Genomic DNA, 13,943 nt, shown 5'->3' with positions numbered 1-13,943 from the left:
GTTTTATATCACCAAGATGTTCACCAATGCGTCTCCGCAACTCTCTCTTAGTTTTACCAATATAATTAAGTGGACATAAACAAGTGGCCATATAGATCACCCCTTCTGTTTTACAATTCGCAACGTCCCTCATACAATAGACCCAAGCAGAGGCAGTACCCTTGAAAACTTTTTCTTTCCTGACCCATGCACAAAATTTACAATCTCCACACCTAAAGGTACCACACGGTTTACGATCTAGCCAGGTACCGGGTGGTTTGGGTCTATCATAGAAACTATGCACCAAGCGGTCCTTAATAGATCTACCTTTTCTGTACGTGATCTTAGGAGTGGGTGGAATAAAATCTTTCAAATCGGGGTCCGCTCTAAGAATCCCCCAATGTCTGTTAAGAATATTACGTACCATACTCGACTGGTTGTCAAACATACCAATAATCCTAGGAACATCGGGCTCACCCGATTCAAGCAATGGATACAACAGATCATGGCGACTACAACCTGCCGCATGTTTCCACGCTCTATCAAGGACCACTCCCGGGTAACCCCTCTGCCCAAATCTAGTTTTAAGGTCATGGGCCTGTGCCGTGAACTCATGATTCTCGGAACAATTCCTCCTAATTCGCAGGAATTGACCTTTAGGGATACCTCTACGTAAGGCACCCGGATGGAAGCTATCCCATCTAAGGAGATCATTAGTGGACGTTGGTTTCCTAAAAGTCCTGGTGGAGATACCCCCCCTATCATTTTTGCTGATACTAAGGTCAAGAAAATTGATGGATTTATCTTGTATCTCAGACGTGAACCTCATATTGATCTCATTCTCATTAATGCATACGATAAACCGGTCAAACTCATTTAGAGCATTTGACTGCAGATCAAGAGGTCCTTGGTTCGATTCCGAGTGCCCCCTGTGGACACTTTTTCAACAGATTAATCATGCTTTTTTACCTTTATGTTCATGAAAGTTTTAGAACCATATGAAGTTGAATTCATATTTATGTACTTTCCTAATGTGGATTCTGATTAAGAAATGTAGCAAAAAGATCATGTTGATGTGCCTTCTTAATATGAAAACAACTTAAGAAATGTAGGAAAATGCTCGAGAAATTTTGTCTGAAATGAAAGCTACAAAAGATACATGTGGCACATTGGTAGAATCTAAACCCAAGAAATGACTTGTAAAATAAAAATGCCTTTGTGTTTCTTTGTACTTTTTGGATTAATGAACTCTGTTTAACAAAGTAAAATGCACATCAAAGTAATAAAAAGTCACCACAATGTAAAACTGTGTAAAAATCTTTCAGCTTTTATGCAAAAAAAAAAAAAAAGTTTATGTTTTCAAATATAGCGGGTATAGCTCAGTGGTAGAGCATTTGACAGCAGATCAAGAGGTCCTTGGTTCAACTCCGAGTGCCCCCTGTATGCACTTTTTCAACAGATTAAACATGCCATTTTACCTATATGTTCATGGAAGTTTTAGAACCATATCAAGTTGAATTCATGTTTATGTACTTTCTTAATTTGAATACTGTTTAAGAAAAGTAGAAAAAAGATCATGTTGATGTGCCTTCTTAATATGAAATCAACTTAAGAAATGTAGGAAAATGCTCGATAAATTTTGTCTGTAATCAAAGCTACAAAAGATACATGTGGCACATTGGTAGAATCTAAACCCAAGAAATGACTTGTAAAATAAAAATGCCTTTGTGTTTCTTTGTACTTTTTGGATTAATGAACTCTGTTTAACAAAGTAAAATGCACATCAAAGTAATAAAAAGTCACCACAATGTAAAACTGTGTAAAAATCTTTCAGCTTTTATGCAAAAAAAAAAAAAAAAGTTTATGTTTTCAAATATAGGGGGTATAGCTCAGTGGTAGAGCATTTGACTGCAGATCAAGAGGTCCTTGGTTCAACTCTGAGTGCCCCCTGTATTCACTTTTTCAACAGATTAAACATGCTTTTCTACCTATATGTTCATGGAAGTTTTAGAACCATATGAAGTTGAATTCATGTTTATGTACTTTCTTAATGTGGATTCTGATTAAAAAATGTAGCAAAAAGATCATGTTGATGTGCATTCTTAATATGAAAACAATTTAAGAAATGTAGGAAAATGCTCGAGAAATTTTGTCTGTAATCAAAGCTACAAAAGATACATGTGGCACATTGGTAGAATCTAAACCCAAGAAATGACTTGTAAAATAAAAATACCTTTGTGTTTCTTTGTACTTTTTGGATTAATGAACTCTGTTTAACAAAGTAAAATGCACATCAAAGTAATAAAAAGTCACCACAATGCAAATCTGTAAAAATCTTTCAGTTTTTATGCAAAAAAAAAAAATAAAAAAAATTTTGTTTTCTAATATAGGGGGTATTGCTCAGTGGTAGAGCATTTGACTGCAGATCAAGAGGTCCATGGTTCAACTCCGAGTGCCCACTGTATGCACTTTTTCAACAGATTAAACATGCCATTTTACCTATATGTTCATGGAAGTTTTAGAACCATATCAAGTTGAATTCATGTTTATGTACTTTCTTAATTTGAATACTGTTTAAGAAAAGTAGAAAAAAGATCATGTTGATGTGCCTTCTTAATATGAAAACAACTTAAGAAATGTATCAAAATGCTTGAGAAATTTTGTCTGAAATGAAAGCTACAAAAGTTACATGTGGCACATTGGTAGAATCTAAACCCAAGAAATGACTTGTAAAATAAAAATACCTTTGTGTTTCTTTGTACTTTTTGGATTAATGAACTCTGTTTAACAAAGTAAAATGCACATCAAAGTAATAAAAAGTCACCACAATGTAAAACTGTGTAAAAATCTTTCAGTTTTTATGCAAAAAAAAAGAAAAAAATTTTGTTTTCAAATATAGGGGGTAAAGCTCAGTGGTAGAGCATTTGACTGCAGATCAAGAGGTCCTTGGTTCAACTCTGAGTGCCCCCTGTATGCACTTTTTCAACAGATTAAACATGCTTTTTACCTATATGTTCATGGAAGTTTTAGAACCATATAAAGTTGAATTCATGTTTATGTATTTTCTTAATTTGAATACTATTTAAGAAAAGTAGCAAAAAGATCATGTTGATGTGCCTTCTTAATATGAAAACAAATTAAGAAATGTAGGAAAATGCTTGAGAAATTTTGTCTGAAATGAAAGCTACAAAAGATACATGTGGCACATTGGTAGAATCTAAACCCAAGAAATGACTTGTAAAATAAAAATACCTTTGTGTTTCTTTGTACTTTTTGAATTAATGAACTCTGTTTAACAAAGTAAAATGCATATCAAAGCAATAAAAAGTCACCACAATATAAAACTGTGTAAAAATCTTTCAGTTTTTATGCAAAAAAAAGAAAAAAAAAATTTGTTTTCAAATATAGGGGGTATATCTCAGTGGTAGAGCATTTGACTGCAGATCAAGAGGTCCTTGGTTCGACTCCGAGTGCCCCCTGTGGACACTTTTTCAACAGATTAAACATGCCTTTTTACCTTTATGTTCATGAAAGTTTTAGAACCATATGAAGTTGAATTCATATTTATGTACTTTCCTAATGTGGATTCTGATTAAGAAATGTAGCAAAAAGATCATGTTGATGTGCCTTCTTAATATGAAAACAACTTAAGAAATGTAGGAAAATGCTCGAGAAATTTTGTCTGAAATGAAAGCTACAAAAGATACATGTGGCACATTGGTAGAATCTAAACCCAAGAAATGACTTGTAAAATAAAAATACCTTTGTGTTTCTTTGTACTTTTTGGATTAATGAACTCTGTTTAACAAAGTAAAATGCACATCAAAGTAATAAAAAGTCACCACAATGTAAAACTGTGTAAAAATCTTTCAGCTTTTATGCAAAAAAAAAAAAAAAGTTTATGTTTTCAAATATAGGGGGTATAGCTCAGTGGTAGAGCATTTGACTGCAGATCAAGAGGTCCTTGGTTCAACTCCGAGTGCCCCCTGTATGCACTTTTTCAACAGATTAAACATGCCATTTTACCTATATGTTCATGGAAGTTTTAGAACCATATCAAGCTGAATTCATGTTTATGTACTTTCTTAATTTGAATACTATTTAAGAAAAGTAGAAAAAAGATCATGTTGATGTGCCTTCTTAATATGAAAACAGATTAAGAAATGTAGGAAAATGCTTGAGAAATTTTGTCTGAAATGAAAGCTACAAAAGATACATGTGGCACATTGGTAGAATCTAAACCCAAGAAATGACTTGTAAAATAAAAATACCTTTGTGTTTCTTTGTACTTTTTGAATTAATGAACTCTGTAAGGATGGGGACGCAGGATGCAGCAGCACATAAGAATGGGGACGCAGGATGCAGCAGCACATAAGGATGGGGACGCAGGATGCAGCAGCACATAAGGATGGGGACGCAGGATGCAGCAGCACATAAGGATGGGGACGCAGGATGCAGCAGCGCATGACAGGATGGGGACGCATGATGGAGCAGCGCATGACAGGATGGGGACGCAGGATGGAGCAGCGCATCACAGGATGGGGACGCAGGATGGGAGCAGCGCATCACAGGATGGGAGCAGCGCATCACAGGATGGGGACGCAGAATGGGAGCAGCGCATGACAGGATGGGGACGCAGGATGGGAGCAGCGCATGACAGGAAAGGGAACGCAGGATGGAGCAGCGCATGATAGGATGGGGACGCAGGATGGAGCAGCACATGACAGGATGGGGACGCAGGATGGAGCATCACATGACAGGATGGGGACGCAGGATGGAGCAGCACATACCATGATGGAGACAATATACCAATATAAATGCTCGCCACCCGGGCGTAGAACGGGTTCAATAGCTAGTTATAATATACATTTATAATTCAAACATTTTTCGGATTTCCATGTCTGTAGAACCACAACGACAATAACTCATTCTTCAAATCTCAATATTTTAGGATCCCAATTCCTCAAAGGGCATTCAAAAAGTGATAGAAAGATCTGGGATATGTAGGTCAGATGTGATTCATCATACCGCAGGAGATGAATTAAAATTAAAAACTATGTGAAAGAGAAGAAAACAATAATTAAAATAAAAAATAGAGACACACACTAACACCAGTTAAAAACATACAACAGGAGGGAATATGAACAAGAAATCTATACCTCCTATATTTTCATATCTTTACAGAAAGGGTGCAAAATTGAGGGAGTCATTAAGCCCGAATAGTTTCATTGTCCCCAGTGTAACGATCCATTTGGTGTCCTTTGTTTTTCCACCAACATAGAAGAGGATTCTTTACTGTTAGGGCAGTGAGAATCTGGAATTGCTTGCCTGAGGAGGTGGTGATGGCGAACTCAGTCGAGGGGTTCAAGAGAGGCCTGGATGTCTTCCTGGAGCTGAACAATATTGTATCATACAATTATTAGGTTCTGTAGAAGGACGTAGATCTGGGGATTTATTATGATGGAATATAGGCTGAACTGGATGGACAAATGTCTTTTTTCGGCCTTACTAACTATGTTACTATGTTACTATGTTACTATGTTTAACAAAGTAAAATGCACATCAAAGCAATAAAAAGTCACCACAATGTAAAACTGTGTAAAAATCTTTCAGGTTTTATGCAAAAAAAAAAAAGTTTTTGTTTTCTAATATAGGGGGTATAGCTCAGTGGTAGAGCATTTGACTGCAGATCAAGAGGTCCTTGGTTCAACTCTGAGAATGCACTTTTTCAATAGATTAAACATGCTTTTTACCTATATGTTCATGGAAGTTTTAGAACCATATCAAGTTGAATTCATGTTTATGTACTTTCTTAATTTGAATACTATTTAAGAAAAGTAGCAAAAAGATCATGTTGATGTGCCTTCTTAATAGGAAACAACTTAAGAAATGTAGGAAAATGCTTGAGAAATTTTGTCTGAAAAGAAATCTACAAAAGATACATATAGCACATTGGTAGACTCTAAACCCAAGAAATGACTTGTAAAATAAAAATACTTTTGTGTTTCTTTGTACTTTTTGAATTATTGAACTCTGTTTAACAAAGTAAAATGCACATCAAAGTAATAAAAAGTCACCACAATGTAAAACTGTGTAAAAATCTTTCAGGTTTTATGCAAAAAAAAAAAAGTTTTTGTTTTCTAATATAGGGGGTATAGCTCAGTGGTAGAGCATTTGACTGCAGATCAAGAGGTCCTTGGTTCAACTCTGAGTATGCACTTTTTCAACAGATTACACATGCTTTTTACCTATATGTTCATGGAAGTTTTAGAACCATATAAAGTTGAATTCATGTTTATGTACTTTCTTAATTTGAATACTATTCAAGAAAAGTAGCAAAAAGATCATGTTGATGTGCCTTCTTAATATGAAAACAACTTAAGAAATGTAGGAACATGCTTGAGAAATTTTGTCTGAAATGAAAGCTACAAAAGATACATGTGGCACATTGGTAGAATCTAAACCCAAGAAATGACTTGTAAAATAAAAATACCTTTGTGTTTCTTTGTACTTTTTGAATTAATGAACTCTGTTTAACAAAGTAAAATGCATATCAAAGCAATAAAAAGTCACCACAATATAAAACTGTGTAACAATCTTTCAGGTTTTATGCAAAAAAAAAAAGTTTTTGTTTTCAAATATTGGGGGTATAGCTCAGTGGTAGAGCATTTGACTGCAGATCAAGAGGTCCTTGGTTCGACTCCGAGTGCCCCCTGTGGACACTTTTTCAACAGATTAAACATGCCTTTTTACCTTTATGTTAATGAAAGTTTTAGAACCATATGAAGTTGAATTCATATTTATGTACTTTCCTAATGTGGATTCTGATTAAGAAATGTAGCAAAAAGATCATGTTGATGTGCCTTCTTAATATGAAAACAATTTAAGAAATGTATCAAAATGCTTGAGAAATTTTGTCTGAAATGAAAGCTACAAAAGATACATGTGGCACATTGGTAGAATCTAAACCCAAGAAACGACTTGTAAAATAAAAATACCTTTGTGTTTCTTTGTACTTTTTGGATTAATGAACTCTGTTTAACAAAGTAAAATGCACATCAAAGTAATACAAAGTCACCACAATGTAAAACTGTGTAAAAATCTTTCAGTTTTTATGCAAAAAAAAAGAAAAAAAAATTTGTTTTCAAATATAGGGGGTAAAGCTCAGTGGTAGAGCATTTGACTGCAGATCAAGAGGTCCTTGGTTCAACTCTGAGTGCCCCCTGTATGCACTTTTTCAACAGATTAAACATGCTTTTTACCTATATGTTCATGGAAGTTTTAGAACCATATAAAGTTGAATTCATGTTTATGTACTTTCTTAATTTGAATACTATTTAAGAAAAGTAGCAAAAAGATCATGTTGATGTGCCTTCTTAATATGAAAACAACTTAAGAAATGTAGGAAAATGCTTGAGAAATTTTGTCTGAAATGAAAGCTACAAAAGATACATGTGGCACATTGGTAGAATCTAAACCCAAGAAATGACTTGTAAAATAAAAATACCTTTGTGTTTCTTTGTACTTTTTGAATTAATGAACTCTGTTTAACAAAGTAAAATGCACATCAAAGAAATAAAAAGTCACCACAATATAAAACTGTAAAAATCTTTCAGGTTTAGTTTAGTTAGACCGCACATGGAGTACTGTGTCCAGTTTTGGGCACCGGTGCTCAGGAAGGATATAATGGAACTAGAGAGAGTACAAAGGAGGGCAACAAAATTAATAAAGGGGATGGGAGAACTACAATACCCAGATAGATTAGCGAAATTAGGATTATTTAGTCTAGAAAAAAGACGACTGAGGGGCGATCTAATAACCATGTATAAGTATATAAGGGGACAATACAAATATCTCGCTGAGGATCTGTTTATACCAAGGAAGGTGACGGGCACAAGGGGGCATTCTTTGCGTCTGGAGGAGGGAAGGTTTTTCCACCAACATAGAAGAGGATTCTTTACTGTTAGGACAGTGAGAATCTGGAATTGCTTGCCTGAGGAGGTGGTGATGGCGAACTCAGTCGAGGGGTTCAAGAGAGGCCTGGATGTCTTCCTGGAGCAGAACAATATTGTATCATACAATTATTAGGTTCTGTAGAAGGACGTAGATCTGGGTATTTATTATGATGGAATATAGGCTGAACTGGATGGACAAATGTCTTTTTTCGGCCTTACTAACTATGTTACTATGTTACTATGTTACTATGTTTTATGCAAAAAAAAAAAGTTTTTGTTTTCAAATATAGGGGGTATAGCTCAGTGGTAGAGCATTTGACTGCAGATCAAGAGGTCCTTGGTTCAACTCCGAGTGCCCCCTGTATGCACTTTTTCAACAGATTAAACATGCCATTTTACCTATATGTTCATGGAAGTTTTAGAACCATATCAAGCTGAATTCATGTTTATGTACTTTCTTAATTTGAATACTATTTAGGAAAAGTAGAAAAAAGATCATGTTGATGTGCCTTCTTAATATGAAAACAGATTAAGAAATGTAGGAAAATGCTTGAGAAATTTTGTCTGAAATGAAAGCTACAAAAGATACATGTGGCACATTGGTAGAATCTAAACCCAAGAAATGACTTGTAAAATAAAAATACTTTTGTGTTTCTTTGTACTTTTTGAATTAATGAACTCTGTTTAACAAAGTAAAATGCACATCAAAGCAATAAAAAGTCACCACAATGTAAAACTGTGTAAAAATCTTTCAGGTTTTATGCAAAAAAAAAAGTTTTTGTTTTCAAGTATAGGGGGTATATCTCAGTGGTAGAACATTTGACTACAGATCAAGAGGACCTTGGTTCAACTCTGAGTGCCCCCTGCATGCACTTTTTCAACAGATTAAACATGCCATTTTACCTATATGTTCATGGAAGTTTTAGAACCATATCAAGTTGAATTCATGTTTATGTACTTTCTTAATTTGAATACTATTTAAGAAAAGTAGCAAAAAGATCATGTTGATGTGCCTTCTTAATAGGAGAACAACGTAAGAAATGTAGGAAAATGCTTGAGAAATTTTGTCTGAAAAGAAATCTACAAAAGATACATATAGCACATTGGTAGACTCTAAACCCAAGAAATGACTTGTAAAATAAAAATACTTTTGTGTTTCTTTGTACTTTTTGAATTATTGAACTCTGTTTAACAAAGTAAAATGCACATCAAAGTAATAAAAAGTCACCACAATGTAAAACTGTGTAAAAATCTTTCAGGTTTTATGCAAAAAAAAAAAAAAGTTTTTGTTTTCTAAAATAGGGGGTATAGCTCAGTGGTAGAGCATTTGACTGCAGATCAAGAGGTCCTTGGTTCGACTCCGAGTGCCCCCTGTGGACACTTTTTCAACAGATTAATCATGCTTTTTTACCTTTATGTTCATGAAAGGTTTAGAACCATATGAAGTTGAATTCATGTTAATATACTTTCTTAATTTGAATACTATTTAAGAAAAGTAGCAAAAAGATCATGTTGATGTGCCTTCTTAATAGGAAAACAACTTAAGAAATGTAGGAAAATGCTCGAGAAATTTTGTCTGAAATGAAAGCTACAAAAGATACATGTGGCACATTGGTAGAATCTAAACCCAAGAAATGACTTGTAAAATAAAAATACCTTTGTGTTTCTTTGTACTTTTTGGATTAATGAACTCTGTTTAACAAAGTAAAATGCACATCAAAGTAATAAAAAGTCACAACAATGTAAAACTGTGTAAAAATCTTTCAGTTTTTATGCAAAAAAAAAGAAAAAGAAAATTGTTTTCAAATATAGGGGGTAAAGCTCAGTGGTAGAGCATTTGACTGCAGATCAAGAGGTCCTTGGTTCAACTCTGAGTGCCCCCTGTATGCACTTTTTCAACAGATTAAACATGCTTTTTACCTATATGTTCATGGAAGTTTTAGAACCATATGAAGTTGAATTCATGTTTATGTACTTTCTTAATTTGAATACTATTTAAGAAAAGTAGCAAAAAGATCATGTTGATGTGCCTTCTTAATATGAAAACAACTTAAGAAATGTAGGAACATGCTTGAGAAATTTTGTCTGAAATGAAAGCTACAAAAGATACATGTGGCACATTGGTAGAATCTAAACCCAAGAAATGACTTGTAAAATAAAAATACCTTTGTGTTTCTTTGTACTTTTTGAATTAATGAACTCTGTTTAACAAAGTAAAATGCACATCAAAGCAATAAAAAGTCACCACAATATAAAACTGTGTAAAAATCTTTCAGGTTTTATGCAAAAAAAAAAAGTTTTTGTTTTCTAATATAGGGGGTATAGCTCAGTGGTAGAGCATTTGACTGCAAATCAAGAGGTCCTTGGTTCGACTCCGAGTGCCCCCTGTGGACACTTATTCAACAGATTAAACATGCCTTTTTACCTTTATGTTCATGAAAGTTTTAGAACCATATGAAGTTGAATTCATATTTATGTACTTTCCTAATGTCGATTCTGATTAAGAAATGTAGCAAAAAGATCATGTTGATGTGCCTTCTTAATATGAAAACAACTTAAGAAATGTATCAAAATGCTTGAGAAATTTTGCCTGAAATGAAAGCTACAAAAGATACATGTGGCACATTGGTAGAATCTAAACCCAAGAAATGACTTGTAAAATAAAAATACATTTGTGTTTCTTTGTACTTTTTGGATTAATGAACTCTGTTTAACAAAGTAAAATACACATCAAAGTAATAAAAAGTCACCACAATGTAAAACTGTAAAAATCTTTCAGTTTTTATGCAAAAAAAAAGAAAAAAAATTTTGTTTTCAAATATAGGGGGTAAAGCTCAGTGGTAGAGCATTTGACTGCAGATCAAGAGGTCCTTGGTTCAACTCTGAGTGCCCTCTGTATGCACTTTTTCAACAGATTAAATATGCTTTTTACCTATATGTTCATGGAAGTTTTAGAACCATATAAAGTTGAATTCATGTTTATGTACTTTCTTAATTTGAATACTATTTAAGAAAAGTAGCAAAAAGATCATGTTGATGTGCCTTCTTAATATGAAAACAACTTAAGAAATGTAGGAACATGCTTGAGAAATTTTGTCTGAAATGAAAGCTACAAAAGATACATGTGGCACATTGGTAAAATCTAAACCCAAGAAATGACTTGTAAAATAAAAATACCTTTGTGTTTCTTTGTACTTTTTGAATTAATGAACTCTGTTTAACAAAGTAAAATGCACATCAAAGCAATAAAAAGTCACCACAATATAAAACTGTGTAAAAATCTTTCAGGTTTTATGCAAAAAAAAAAAGTTTTTGTTTTCAAATATAGGGGGTATATCTCAGTGGTAGAGCATTTGACTGCAGATCAGGAGGTCCTTGGTTCGTCTCCGAGTGCCCCCTGTGGACACTTTTTCAACAGATTAAACATGCCTTTTTAACTTTATGTTCATGAAAGTTTTAGAACCATATGAAGTTGAATTCATATTTATGTACTTTCCTAATGTGGATTCTGATTAAGAAATGTAGCAAAAAGATCATGTTGACGTGCCTTCTTAATATGAAAACAACTTAAGAAATGTAGGAAAATGCTCGAGAAATTTTGTCTGAAATGAAAGCTACAAAAGATACATGTGGCACATTGGTAGAATCTAAACCCAAGAAATGACTTGTAAAATAAAAATACCTTTGTGTTTCTTTGTACTTTTTGGATTAATGAACTCTGTTTAACAAAGTAAAATGCACATCAAAGTAATAAAAAGTCACCACAATGTAAAACTGTGTAAAAATCTTTCAGTTTTTATGCAAAAAAAAAGAAAAAAATTTTGTTTTCAAATATAGGGGGTAAAGCTCAGTGGTAGAGCATTTGACTGCAGATCAAGAGGTCCTTGGTTCAACTCCGAGTGCCACCTGTATGCACTTTTTCAACAGATTAAACATGCCATTTTACCTATATGTTCATGGAAGATTTAGAACCATATCAAGTTGATTTCATGTTTATGTACTTTCTTAATTTGAATACTATTTAAGAAAAGTAGCAAAAAGATCATGTTGATGTGCCTTCTTAATAGGAAAACAACTTAAGAAATGTAGGAAAATGCTTGAGAAATTTTGTCTGAAAAGAAATCTACAAAAGATACATATCGCACATTGGTAGACTCTAAACCCAAGAAATGACTTGTAAAATAAAAATACATTTGTGTTTCTTTGTACTTTTTGAATTAATGAACTCTGTTTATCAAAGTAAAATGCACATCAAAGTAATAAAAAGTCACCACAATGTAAAACTGTGTAAAAATCTTTCAGGTTTTATGCAAAAAAAAAAAAAGTTTTTGTTATCTAATATAGGGGGTATAGCTCAGTGGTAGAGCATTTGACTGCAGATCAAGAGGTCCTTGGTTCGATTCCGAGTGCCCCCTGTGGACACTTTTTCAACAGATTAATCATGCTTTTTTACCTTTATGTTCATGAAATTTTTAGAACCATATGAAGTTGAATTCATATTTATGTACTTTCCTAATGTGGATTCTGATTAAGAAATGTAGCAAAAAGATCATGTTGATGTGCCTTCTTAATATGAAAACAACTTAAGAAATGTAGGAAAATGCTCGAGAAATTTTGTCTGAAATGAAAGCTACAAAAGATACATGTGGCACATTGGTAGAATCTAAACCCAAGAAATGACTTGTAAAATAAAAATACCTTTGTGTTTCTTTGTACTTTTTGGATTAATGAACTCTGTTTAACAAAGTAAAATGCACATCAAAGTAATAAAAAGTCACAACAATGTAAAACTGTGTAAAAATCTTTCAGTTTTTATGCAAAAAAAAGAAAAAAAAATTTGTTTTCAAATATAGGGGGTAAAGCTCAGTGGTAGAGCATTTGACTGCAGATCAAGAGGTCCTTGGTTCAACTCTGAGTGCCCCCTGTATGCACTTTTTCAACAGATTAAACATGCTTTTTACCTATATGTTCATGGAAGTTTTAGAACCATATAAAGTTGAATTCATGTTTATGTACTTTCTTAATTTGAATACTATTTAAGAAAATTAGCAAAAAGATCATGTTGATGTGCCTTCTTAATATGAAAACAACTTAAGAAATGTAGGAACATGCTTGAGAAATTTTGTCTGAAATTAAAGCTACAAAAGATACATGTGGCACATTGGTAGAATCTAAACCCAAGAACTGACTTGTAAAATAAAAATACCTTTGTGTTTCTTTGTACTTTTTGAATTAATGAACTCTGTTTAACAAAGTAAAATGCACATCAAAGTAATAAAAAGTCACCACAATATAAAACTGTGTAAAAATCTTTCAGTTTTTATGCAAAAAAAAGAAAAAAAAATTTGTTTTCAAATATAGGGGGTAAAGCTCAGTGGTAGAGCATTTGACTGCAGATTAAGAGGTCCCTGGTTCGACTCCGAGTTCCCCCTGTGGACACTTTTTCAACAGATTAAACATGCCTTTTTACCTTTATGTTCATGAAAGTTTTAGAACCATATGAAGTTGAATTCATATTTATGTACTTTCCTAATGTGGATTCTGATTAAGAAATGTAGCAAAAAGATCATGTTGATGTGCCTTCTTAATATGAAAACAACTTAAGAAATGTATCAAAATGCTTGAGAAATTTTGTCTGAAATGAAAGCTACAAAAGATACATGTGGCACATTGGTAGAATCTAAACCCAAGAAATGACTTGTAAAATAAAAATACCTTTGTGTTTCTTTGTACTTTTTGGATTAATGAACTCTGTTTAACAAAGTAAAATACACATCAAAGTAATAAAAAGTCACCACAATGTAAAACTGTGTAAAAATCTTTCAGTTTTTATGCAAAAAAAAAGAAAAAAAATTTTGTTTTCAAATATAGGGGGTAAAGCTCAGTGGTAGAGCATTTGACTGCAGATCAAGAGGTCCTTGGTTCAACTCTGAGTGCCCCCTGTATGCACTTTTTCAACAGATTAAACATGCTTTTTACCTATATGTTCATGGAAGTTTTAGAACCATA

At 33.3% G+C, this 13,943-nt stretch overlaps 8 non-coding genes across 8 annotated transcripts; all 8 read left to right on the top strand.

The window, feature by feature from the left end:
- The first annotated feature begins 1,857 nt into the window (after positions 1-1,857).
- Positions 1,858-1,929, top strand: TRNAC-GCA (transfer RNA cysteine (anticodon GCA)). The gene has a single exon. It is a non-coding gene; the product is annotated as a tRNA-Cys (tRNA).
- A 1,966-nt stretch (positions 1,930-3,895) lies between these two features.
- On the top strand, positions 3,896-3,967 carry TRNAC-GCA (transfer RNA cysteine (anticodon GCA)). Its single transcript has one exon. It is a non-coding gene; the product is annotated as a tRNA-Cys (tRNA).
- A 2,655-nt stretch (positions 3,968-6,622) lies between these two features.
- TRNAC-GCA (transfer RNA cysteine (anticodon GCA)) lies at positions 6,623-6,694 on the top strand. The gene has a single exon. It is a non-coding gene; the product is annotated as a tRNA-Cys (tRNA).
- Positions 6,695-8,223: 1,529 nt separating this feature from the next.
- TRNAC-GCA (transfer RNA cysteine (anticodon GCA)) lies at positions 8,224-8,295 on the top strand. Its single transcript has one exon. It is a non-coding gene; the product is annotated as a tRNA-Cys (tRNA).
- Positions 8,296-8,727: 432 nt separating this feature from the next.
- TRNAC-ACA (transfer RNA cysteine (anticodon ACA)) lies at positions 8,728-8,799 on the top strand. Its single transcript has one exon. It is a non-coding gene; the product is annotated as a tRNA-Cys (tRNA).
- Positions 8,800-9,235: 436 nt separating this feature from the next.
- TRNAC-GCA (transfer RNA cysteine (anticodon GCA)) lies at positions 9,236-9,307 on the top strand. The gene has a single exon. It is a non-coding gene; the product is annotated as a tRNA-Cys (tRNA).
- Positions 9,308-10,249: 942 nt separating this feature from the next.
- Positions 10,250-10,321, top strand: TRNAC-GCA (transfer RNA cysteine (anticodon GCA)). Its single transcript has one exon. It is a non-coding gene; the product is annotated as a tRNA-Cys (tRNA).
- Positions 10,322-12,277: 1,956 nt separating this feature from the next.
- On the top strand, positions 12,278-12,349 carry TRNAC-GCA (transfer RNA cysteine (anticodon GCA)). The gene has a single exon. It is a non-coding gene; the product is annotated as a tRNA-Cys (tRNA).
- The last annotated feature ends 1,594 nt before the right edge of the window (positions 12,350-13,943 follow it).

This window comes from Ranitomeya imitator, chromosome 1 (assembly GCF_032444005.1).
Source record: "Ranitomeya imitator isolate aRanImi1 chromosome 1, aRanImi1.pri, whole genome shotgun sequence".
Classification (NCBI taxonomy): domain Eukaryota; kingdom Metazoa; phylum Chordata; class Amphibia; order Anura; family Dendrobatidae; genus Ranitomeya; species Ranitomeya imitator.
This window is presented reverse-complemented; position numbering and strand designations above follow the sequence as displayed.